The sequence below is a fragment of the Bos mutus genome, chromosome 16 (genome assembly GCF_027580195.1).
Source record: "Bos mutus isolate GX-2022 chromosome 16, NWIPB_WYAK_1.1, whole genome shotgun sequence".
NCBI classification, from domain to species: domain Eukaryota; kingdom Metazoa; phylum Chordata; class Mammalia; order Artiodactyla; family Bovidae; genus Bos; species Bos mutus.
The window spans coordinates 19,715,199-19,726,812 of NC_091632.1; the positions used below are offsets into that span (position 1 = coordinate 19,715,199).

Below are 11,614 nucleotides of genomic sequence, written 5' to 3' on the forward strand. Positions count from 1 at the left end.
GACATTACACAGGCTTGTCCAGAGCTATCCTTTCTGTTTAGCGTTCATGGTTCCACTCTGAAGCTCCGGAAGTACCTCTTCCTTCCTTTCCCAAGTCTACTTCCTCTCACAGAATATTTCAAAGTTAAACCCAACACAGCCACTTCGAATTTACACAGATCTCCTCACTCTGCATCCAGGATTTTTTTCTAGTATGTCAAGCTGCCTCTCAGACTCTTACTGATAAGTTTCACTTTATGCTACTTTATATAGGTCTTTTGCATGAAATTCTTATCCTCCACCCACCACTCTCCCTTCCCCACCAAAATAACTGACCACCCATTCATGGCTCCATAACACTCTTACGCACTGTGGCATAGAGTTTGTTTTTCTAAACAAGTAAAACAAAAAGCTTGGCTTAAAAATAATAAACATGTTATACTCATGCATATCAGCAATATTTTAAAACAAGATTTGTTTTCTCCTGTTTTCCTTCACAACAATCTATTACTATGTCAGATTTCAAAACAAAAGCTAGTTTCCACAGGAAGGGAAAACAGGTCAAGGGAAACAAGGTTTAGATTTGAAATTTTACATAGCTTTCCCAGAAACAGTGACTGTTACTGGCACTTTACTACTTTTAATCCTGAGCATGAAATTCAAACTTCTATGGAAACAAAACTATGTGACTATGAACAAAACAAACAGCACATTGGTCCCTTCCTGGTGTGAACTTTGGATACATTTGGCAGCTCTTTCAAACTGTGAGTAATGTATCTCTCCTTCTCTAGCCACTTTAAAAAGGTCAGATTCTAAACTGTCAGGAAGGATTCAAGTGACAACTAAACTAAAATAAGGTGTAAAGAAAGGTCTCCTTTCATGTTTCTCAAAGCATGTTCTACTGACAATGCCTTGGGCAGTAATTATGTTTATGATGAAGTCTATACTTTTGTTTGGTTATGATTCATTTATTTATGATTTTTAACAGGAACCAGACATTGCCTCATTACCATCTTGTTCAAGAAATATGTCTTGCAGTGAATTTTGGTAAGGTAAACTTTTTTCCTGTGAGGCTAGGAAAAATTAAAAGTGTTAAAAATTAAAAGTGAGATTATTTAGATGATCTACTGAAGTCAGTGGGCCTAGGACTACAAATCTGTGGCCATGTGTGTGTTCATGCTCTAAGTCGTGTCCATCTCTTTGTGACTCCACAGACTGCAGCACTCCAGGCTTCCCTGTCCTTCACTATCTCCCAGAGTTTGCTCAAATTCATGTCCATCAGATCTGTGGCTAGTAAGTATTAATTTCTTTTTTATCAGAAATTCTGAGACTACATAAGAAAGAAGTACTGGAGCAGTCAGATTCCTGAGCCTAACTGACCATCACTGAACTAGGCACAGAGCAAGGTACCACAGAAACTATGCTCCCACTTTGGGTCTAGATTACACAGACTAATAGATACAGATTACACAGACTAATAGATACAGATTACACAGGCTACAGATACAGATTACACAGGCTACAGATACAGATTACACAGGCTTGTCCAGAGTACCACATTGATTTGCTACTTGATCTTGGCATTTAAGGTATATTCTTAAGCCACGAGTTCAGTTAATTAGTGGACTGTTAATATGATAAAGGCAGTCATGATCCTGAGTGGCCTAAATGTTTTAAGATGTCAGTTCCACCTTATTCCAGCTATGTGACTTTAGACAAATTGATTAATCCCCTAGCTTCAATTTCTTCTTCTGAAAATCAGAGTGCTGATAAGTAACCTCAGGAAAACTAGTCTGGACTTAATTATGTAAATACATGTATGTATCTGGTTCCCAGTAAATGTTAGTTCCTTTCCCTTACATAAATTTAAATCAGGAATCAGTGGCAGATTCTATCATATCACAACTGCTTACTGATTCACATGGGTACTCACAAGAGTATTCACCTATGTGCTGCCTCTTCAGAGACAAAAAGATTTCTAGGACTTTGGAGCTAATGATAAGAACCTCCATCTTATATCCATTTCATGGATAGAATGCACAGCTTACAAATGCTGTTGAGGCAGTGGGGGCAGTGGGAATGGGCCAGGGCTGGGTGGAGGCCAGGCAAGATGGCAGGCATGGAGACTGAGCTGGTGTCCCTGATCCTGGTATCACTGCCTGCCGATGATCCCGTGTTCTTCATTTTATCCTTCTTGGACTACAGGGACCTAATCAACTGTTCCAACATCAGTCAAAGTCTTAGTTAGCTATCAAGTCATGATCTGCTGTGGAAAAGACACTGCAAAAAATAGTGGCTGATATCTGAGGAGGACAAAACATAGAAGAGTCAGTGTTGGCAATTCCTCTTTATTGATACTTGCTTTGATGTAGGAAGGTATAATGACCATAATGATGCTATTAAAAAGGCCTGGGATGGTCTCAAGAAATATTTGAACCCAGATGTCCTCAGATGGTTTACACTCTAAAAGAGAGCAGGTAATCAAAAAGGAAGATATAGATGCTCTGGTTCAATCCCTGGGTTTGGAAGATCCCCTGGAGGGCACGGCAACCTACTCCAATATTCTTGCCTGGAGAAGCTCCATGGACAGAGGAGCCTGGCAGGCCATAGTCCATGGGTTGCAAAGAGTCAAACACGATTAAGCAACTTAGCAAGCAAGCAATAGATGCTGTGGAAGCTCAGATAAGCTGCAAGCTTCCTGATTCTCATCATCCACAATGGGCAGAAGTCAGTTGTTCTTGGTTTGTTGGGAAGCATGGTGCTGTCTAATCACTATAATTCTGAGGATTTTTAGACTTTGATACAGCTTCTGGAGGCTTTTACCAGAGATAGGGACTGAAATACTGTCTCCCTTTAACTTTTTGCATATATACTGGTTTCAGTCAGTACATATAGCAATGGAAACTGCAGAGGGCCAAAACAAAAATGAAATCTTCTGCTAATATCCAGACCAAATGGCTCAGAATCCAGTTGCTATTGACATGTTTAAGTGCGACTTTTACTGACTGGTTTACTTCTTATGTCAACAATGTTGTACTGCGGAGAGGGCTTCCCTATCATCAGAGACCAAATTTTCAGGTATGTTCATGGCCCAGAGTGTGTAGCAATAACTGGGATATTACAGTTTCAGTTTCCACATTGTCTCTGCCAGAATTTAGTTCTTTACATCCACCCCATTATTTCTTCATGTACCAAATCAGGATTGAAATGTCAAAAAACTCACTTCCTGAGAAGGCCTGTCAGTTAGGTCATTGCTACTGGAAAACAACAAATGCTGAAGGTGATGTGGAAGAAGTTCAGGGACCTGGAGTAGTTGTTGATTTCCAATCATCAGTCCAGGCCAGGTATATGAATACACAAGCTGTACCACATTCTCTACAACATCAGGCTATATGAAGGGATATTATACCTTCCATTTTCTTTAATTGAAAGAACAAGATCTTTAATGTTGTCATTCCCCGATTACATATGGCACGTCTGACATTTAGGGTATGTATAGCTCAGTTGGAAATGGGTTCTGATGAATATGAAGAGATGGAAGAGGAAGAAGAGGGGGAGAAGGAAGATGATGACAAGAATCAGCAGATAAGGATGAATTTTATGAAGATGACCAGAAGGAGAGACAGACAAAAGTCTTTGATGTTATCATTTGAAGACATCATTGTTCTCACTCTTTTTTTTTTTTTTTTTTTAAGCAAATTGACTTCACTGGTGGTTCAGATGGTAAAAAATCCGCCTGCAATGCAGGTGACCTGGGTTTGATCCCTGGATTGGGAATATCCTCTGGAGAAGGGAAGGGCTACCCACTTCAGTATTCTTGCCTGGAGAATTCCATGGACAGAGAAGCCTGGTGGGCTACAGTCCATGGGGTTGCAAAGAGTTGGACATGACTGAGCAATTAACGCTAACACTTCCACTGCTGATGGAAGACCCGGGGTGAATTCTCAATAATGTAAATAAATTGTTCTCAGCTTATAGCAATAAAACTAGCATGAAATATTGAGCCAGGCCTTGGGTTCTAAGCAACACTACTTTAGGAATTGGATTTGTGTTTTTGAAGTAGAGGAGGAAATGGGAATTTTTTTTGTTCTCTTCTTGAAGTCAATGGGAAAATAGTTCTCTACTAAGAAACAGACATTTCTTTGTTTAAAAATTTTATACTTATAAAAACATATAAGTGGGAGGAAATTGTTTTGAATAAGGATTTAAAATGAAGCAGAAATACCCGGTTATTTGTCCTTTCTTAGACAATCTGTCCTTGAATTTAGAGTTTTCATCACAACAGCCTTGCTTTAAAGTCTATCAGTACTCGACCTTGAATTTGGTCTTCAACTCTACCAACCTTGAATTTAAGTCTTCAACACTATGACCTTTATCATACTGTTCACAGATGCATCATTTTTGAGGGGCGGTTTGTAAAAGTATCTATTGCATTGTTTACTAACAAAAGCTTCTTCTCAATGTCTCATGTAGTTTCAATTTGTAAATACCGCTACTGTTTCGTGTCCCCTTCAGTGATTCCTAGATATTTTGTACTCATAGGGAACTAATTGACCAAATAGCTTGAACACTGGTTGTTTGTCCTTTCTTGACTACCTAACTTTGTGATAAGTGACATGAATTTTATGTTAAGATTCAGTATGTTTTCCTGAAACATGGATTTCTTTGTAATTATATAATTGAGAGTTTGGAATGAAATCCTCCAAGTGTCAAAAGTTCACATTTTGAAAACAAATTTTAGTTTTGATCCTGTATTCTGGGTAATTGACTATTTCCCATAAACTAGTATTAACAAGCAAAAAATAATATTGTTGAGCTAAAATAATAAAAAAATATTAAGGCCATTATAATAGGAAGGAATGCTTGTGCACTCAGCTAGATTTTTTAAACTCGATTTAGTCAGTTTGTAGCAGCACTGAGCTTACTAAAGTGAACTTCAGAGAAAACGGAAGGAAGTGGTTATTTCAGCTGCAAAAAACAATGATGATGAGAACGCAGAAGAAAATAAGATGAGACCAAAGCAAACACAAAGTCTATAAGAACGTTCCTCTGGCTTCACTGATATATATGCTGTAGATGCTGCACTAGTTCAGTTCAGTTCAGTTCAGTCGCTCAGTCGTGTCCAACTCTTTGCGACCCCATGAATTGCAGCACGCCAGGCCTCCCTGTCCATCACCAACTCCTGGAGTTCACTCAAACTCACGTCCATCAAGTCAGTGATGCCATCCAGCCATCTCATCCTCTGTCGTCCCCTTCTCCTCCTGCCCCCAATCCCCACCAGCATCAGAGTCTTTTCCAATGAGTCAACTCTTTGCATCAGGTGGCCAAAGTATTGGAGTTTCAGCTTTAGCGTCAGTCCTTCCAATGAACACCCAGGACTGATCTCATTTAGGATGGACTGGTTGGATCTCCTTGCAATCCAAGGGACTCTCAAGAGTCTTCTCCAACACCACAGTTCAAAAGCATCAGTTCTTTGATGCTCAGCTTTCTTCAGAGTCCAACTCTCACATCCATACATGACTACTGGAAAAACCATAGCCTTGACTAGACGAACAATGCTATTTCCAATTCAGGCTCCTGCCCTGAGCATGACTGCTCTCACTGGCATGAATGTGGAAGGATGGGAATAGAAATCAATCCAGTGAGGTCCTGAACTCAATAATACACACAAAAATCAATTTTAGGAGGTTTAACTACTTAAGTATACAAAATTACTGGAAGACAACACCAAAGACAATTTTTCCAAGTGGTAGCTAGATTTGGCTACATACAATTCAAAATTTGGTAATATAAATGACAGACTAGGAGTTACTGACATTAAAATATAAAGCATGTACAAATAGTAAGAAAAAAATGATTACCGTAATGGAAAAGCAGACAAGCGAAATAAGTAGAAAATTCCCAAAAGAGAAAATTAAAAGGGCCATATTTATGTTTTAAAAGTTAAACCACACTATTAGTCAAATAAAATGCAAATTATAGGAACTAGAAAACATTGTACCTACCAAAGTTGCTAAAAAAATTTAATATTAATGCCTAGAACAGATGACAGTAAGATATAAACAACAATAATATTTGGGGGGAGGGAGTGTGACAAATTTATTAAGAAGCTAAAAATGATTCATCTTTTGACTCAACAAATCTACTTTTTGTAATCCATTCTAATAAAATAATCATGATTGTACACAAAATTTTATCCATAAAAATGTTCAAATGGCAGTATTTATAATATCAAAAAGGGCTTCCCTATTGGCTCAGAAGGTAAAGAATCCTCCTACAATGCAGGAGATCCGGGTTCGATCCCTGGGTTGGGAAGATACCCTGGAGGAGAGCATGGGAACCTATTCCAGTATTCTTTCCTGGAGAATCCCTATGGACAGAGGAGCCTGGTGGACTACAGTCCATGAGGTCACAAAGAGTAGGATATAACTGAGTGACTAAGCACAGCACAGCATATAATATTAAAAAACTAAAAACAAGTGTCTCAAAATAGAGATTGCTAATTAAATTATATTACTTTTATACAACAAAGGTGTATGCAACCATCAAAAATGATGTTGTGGAAGAATATTTAATAACATAGGAATATGTTAATAATTGACTGCTAAGTAAAAAGAAAAATTTTTTAAGCTATGAAACAGTATGGATAGCATTCTCCCATAAAAGAAGGAGCAACCCAGAAGACTAGGCAGGAAAAACAGTTTGCTCCTTGGGTATTTGTGTGGAATCATTTGTAAAAGTTGTTGCAATACTGTGTTGAGAGGAATTCAAAAGGTACATAGGGCTCAGGGAGAAGAGCTTTGACTCAATCAACAATATCTGGTGGCTACATCCATTCAACAGTGTACTGCTACAATATCTTGAAGTTAAGGATTTTTATTCACTCGTTCATTTATTTAATAACTATTTATATTATAATTTTCCTATGTATTCAGGGTGCTGGTGGTAGTTTAGTTGCTAAGTCATGTCCGACTTTTTCGACCCCATGGACTATAGCCTGCCGGGCTCCTCTACCCATGGGATTCTCCAGGCAAGAATACTGGAGTGGGTTGCCATTTCCTTCTCCAGGGGATCTTCCCAACCCAGGAATCAAACCCAGGTCTCCTGCATTGCAGGCAGAGTCTTTTTTTTTTTTTTTTGCAGGCAGATTCTTTACCAACTGAGCTATGAGGGAAGCCTATGTATTCAGGGGGAAAGTGCTAAATCGTTTAACAATGTTGGAACTGTACATTTGAGATTACATGCTAACTGTGAAAACCTGAAGGTGAAAGAATAGATTTCTTTATTCACTCATTTTTATTTAACAATTACTCATACAGAGTTTCCTATGTGGGAGCACCATGCTAAAGGCTTCAGAAATATTCAATCATTTTTTTCTCACAATAATCATATGATACAATATCCTCTTATTATTCCCACTTTACAAAGAATAGGTGAAGTGACTTGCCGAAGGTCAAAGAGCTACTGAGTGGCAAAACTGGGATTCAATCCCAGGAAGTCTGTCTCCTGAGTGGGTCACCACACTATTATGTACAACACCTTGCACAGTATATGGACCATTGTTGCTGTCACAGTTTAGTCACTAAGTCATGTCCAACTCTTTGCAACCCCATGGACTGTAGCCCACCAGGCTCCTCTGCCCATGGAATTTTTCAGGCAAGAATACTGGATTCGGTTGCCATTTCCTTCTCCAATATGATGCTGAAGAAGACTCCTGAGAGTCCCTTGGACGGCAAGAAGATCAAACCAGTCAATCCTAAAGGAAATCAACCCTGAATACACATTGGAAGAACTGATGTTGAAGCTAAACTCCAATACTTTTGCCACCTGATGAGAAGAGTCAACTCACTGGAAAAGACCCTGATACTGGGAAAAATTGAGAGCAAGAGGAGAAGGGGGTGACAGAGGATGAGATGGTTGGATGGCATCACTGACTCAATGGACATGAGTTTGAGCAAACTCTGGGAGATAGTGAAGGACAGGGAAGCCTGGCATGCTGCAGTTCATGGTGTCGCAAAGAGTCAGACACGATTTAGCAACTGAACAACAGCAAGGGTAAGTTTTAAACCTTAAATTGAGGACCAGAAAATATAAGATGTTAAATAAATATAGAAAGTGAGAGAGACAAATTCATGCCAGAAAAAAATTAGTTGAGGATTTATTTCAAGTCCAAGAATAAAAATGTAGAAGCTAAGAAAACTAATAATTTTTCAGCCTTCATTAAGAGAAAAGAAGTAAAGGAGAGGAATGAAAGGGAAAAAATCTAAAATTGATTGATTGTCTACTGGGTGCTAGGTAGTTTATAGAGACAGAGTTTGTTGCTTAATTACTAAGTTGTATCCTACTTTTTTGCAACCCCATGGACTGTAGCCTGCCACACTCCTCTGTCTATGGGATTCCCAAGCAAGAATACTGGAGTGGGTTGTCATTTCCATATAAATCTCAATTAAATCTCTTGGAGGAAGGGATCTGTGGGAGACTGGTTGCATCATTGGCTTCAGTGGCTCCCCTCCATCCACATGCATTGCTATGTGACTTTGTACCTCTTCTTTCCTTTCCCCTCCCCCTGCTACCCCATCAAGTGGTAGAGTCTTCATTTTCTGAATTTCAGCTGGATTTTCTTTGGCCTAAGAATGCAACCAAAGCAACATCATGCCAGTTCTGACTCCATGTCGCACAAGACCCTATATGCTTCCACGCTGCCTGTCTTGGAACCCTGCTAGTCACCCTATGAGTAAGTGTGGACTCACTTGCTGGAAGATAAGAGACCATTTATGTCATCACAGCTGAAGTCATCCTAGATCAGTTCAGATATATATAAGAGAGTTCAGCCAAGTTCGGCCAACCCTACCACAGTCTCTTGAGAAATAACATGTGGTTATTGCTTTAGTCATTAAGTTTTGAGCTGTTAACATGGCAATAGTCATATGACACAGCATTATTTTTTTTGTTTTATAAAAGCAAAAACTGAGGCTGAAAGTATTTTACCCAAAAGCACCAAATTTTTAAGTCTAACTGGGAAGTCAAATCCAAACTATTTCATTTCAAAGCTCAGCCTCCTAACACTACCATCAAATGTATAACATTCAGATATTAGAATAACTATCTCACTGACCTCTGCAGTAAACTCACTACACAAGAAGTACTATATTTAATTCTACACACTTAAAATGAATCCAGAAGAAACTAAAAATAATTTTATAAACTCTACAAGAAAAACAAGGGAAAGGAGGGTTTGCTTAGGTTGGAAAAGATAAAACTGAAGAAGGACATAAAGAGAAGGATAAATTATTTTCCATTGTTACTGTCTCATTTACTGTGATTCCTTCAGGAAACAAGCTCCCCATAAAGATACATACAGTCCCTCAAGCCTATCACTGAATTCAGGCGAACTCTCAGTCTTGTGATGTTTATCACACAAGGGTCTTCTTGACCTTCACAGGCTCACTTTGAGCTTTTAGATGGCCCTTCCCAAAACCATCTCTGTTTATGACCACACTATCCTCAGCTTGATTGTTCTCTTAAATCCTTTTCCAGGTAACATGTCTACCAGCTTGACTTGGCCTCTGAAACTCGACTCTTCCCTCTACAATGATGTAATAAGGAAGTTCCTCCATACCACAAACCCAAGTCCTGTCTTGTGCCTCCACTATCACCATCCTGGGAAACATAGAGGATTATTTTTTTTTTCTGCAATCCAGCCAGAGATGAGGGAGGAAACAGAAGATGGAAAAGGTATCTACTTCTTAACCACCTCAGCCAACAAGCTGTGTGTGCCAGATTCCATTAGTGAGAGATAGTCACATGTCCCCACTGAAGTGTAAGACGAATTGGGAATGCAGCCCTTCCAAGAAGCCACTGCCCAGTAATTACTCCTCACTCTGAAAAGGGAATGCAAATCTTTGGTGAAGAGTCAATCGCCACTACTGCCCCGGATAATAAAACAAATGCGCTTTAAGTTCTATTATAACTCCAGTTTTCATGACTCTCAACTTTCATAAAGGTTCAGCATAAGAAATATCCACTTGCATTTAACTGCAAATTCTTCAAATTTCTAGTCTGAACACGTTGATCACAAGCTCTTATATTAGACCTTCAGGACTTACTGACTAAATAACAAGAAGAATATACTCCTCTAAACTTTGTATGCCCAGAATATATAGTAACTGCCCGAGGAATATTTGTTGAATAAATGAATACATGTTATCCAGGGTTACCCACACAAAATGAACCTGAATTCTCCCTTGAATTCAATGTCAGAGATGTTTGTTTATTAAAATAAATTTCTACACCTGTCTGCTGCTACCACATTAAGCTAGTGATGGTTTTGTGAGCATTTAATATTATGGTCCTTCATACACGTTCAGATACAGCTTCCTTTGCCTAGATTAATCTATCCCCATATTCACCTGGAAAATAGCCTTTCCCTTCCTCAAGAGTTGGTTCAAGCTTTTCTAGTAAGCAGCCTGAGGTGACCTCTAAAAATGGTACAGTATTCACTTGACCCAGAAAATTCCACAAAATCATGCAAATCAAGAGGTTCAAATCTTCATGTTCACTTTAAGAATACTTGTGAAACTGCCCAGGCCATTAAGAATATGCAATCTGAAAAGCCACCAAGTATCTGAAGGATGTCACCTTAAAGAAGCAACATGTGCCATTCCGTCATTACAACGGTGGAGTTGGTAGCTTTGCACAGGCCACACAGTGGGGCTGGACACAGGGTCAGTGGCCCAGCAAGAGAGCTGAATTTTTACTACACGTGCTCAAAAATGCAGAGTAATGATGAACTTAAGGGCTTAGATGTAGATTCTCTAGTCATTGAGCACATCCAGGTGAACAAATCCCCTAAGATGCAGGGCAGGACTTACAGAGCTCATCGTCGGATCAACCCATACATGAGCTCTCCCTGCCACATGGAGATGATCCTTCCTGAAAAAGAATAGATTTTTCCTAAACCAGAAGAGGAGGCTTCACAGAAGATATCTTCCCAGAAGAAAAAGATACCCCAGAAGAAACTGAGGAAACAAAAACTTACGGCCCAGAAATAAATGCTGCAAAAACTAAATGCAAATAAAAGTAAACAAACAAAGAGTCAGCTCAAGAATCTCTGTCCTCCATGTGCTTCTTCCCCTGTGCTTCCATTGTACCCATTACAATTCTTATTCTAATCTATGGAAATTATTTCTTTATTTCTGTCTTCCCATTAGATTATAAACCATTTAAAGGTAGAAATCATGGCTTTTCAGCTTTACATTATCAACATCTTGACCACTGTCTGACCTTATCAGAGATGCTCAATTAATACTCATTAAACAAACTATCATTGCTTTAATGTATCCCATACCTAAATAAAGACCATATTAGCATTTGAAGAATGATACACTTCAATGATATATCTCTCACTCCTTGTCCCCTGAACACAAAGTAGGCTGATCTGTTGAGACAAATCAGAGTAGATATTAAAAGGGGAAAATCCTCAACGTGGTATTTAAGTTGGAGAGCTTCTAATTTCATTCATATTACAATATGTACATCTCTCAACATAATAACACATTCTCTCTTGGGTTCTATTACAGTTTCAAGCTGACTTGGACACCTAACTAGATATTAACCAGTATTTTGTCTGCATGAT

At 38.8% G+C, this 11,614-nt stretch overlaps 1 long non-coding RNA gene and 1 pseudogene across 2 annotated transcripts; both read left to right on the plus strand.

The window, feature by feature from the left end:
- Positions 1-604: 604 nt before the first annotated feature.
- Positions 605-11,178, plus strand: LOC138991178 (uncharacterized). Of its 2 annotated transcripts, none has more exons than XR_011467140.1 (5): positions 605-743; positions 968-1,026; positions 1,194-1,272; positions 8,562-8,713; positions 9,517-11,178. It is a non-coding gene; the product is annotated as an uncharacterized lncRNA (long non-coding RNA). The 2 variants fall into 2 exon arrangements; XR_011467139.1 differs by having other exon boundaries at positions 8,591-8,713.
- LOC102277194 (F-box only protein 3-like) lies at positions 2,090-3,632 on the plus strand (annotated as a pseudogene).
- Positions 11,179-11,614: the final 436 nt, after the last annotated feature.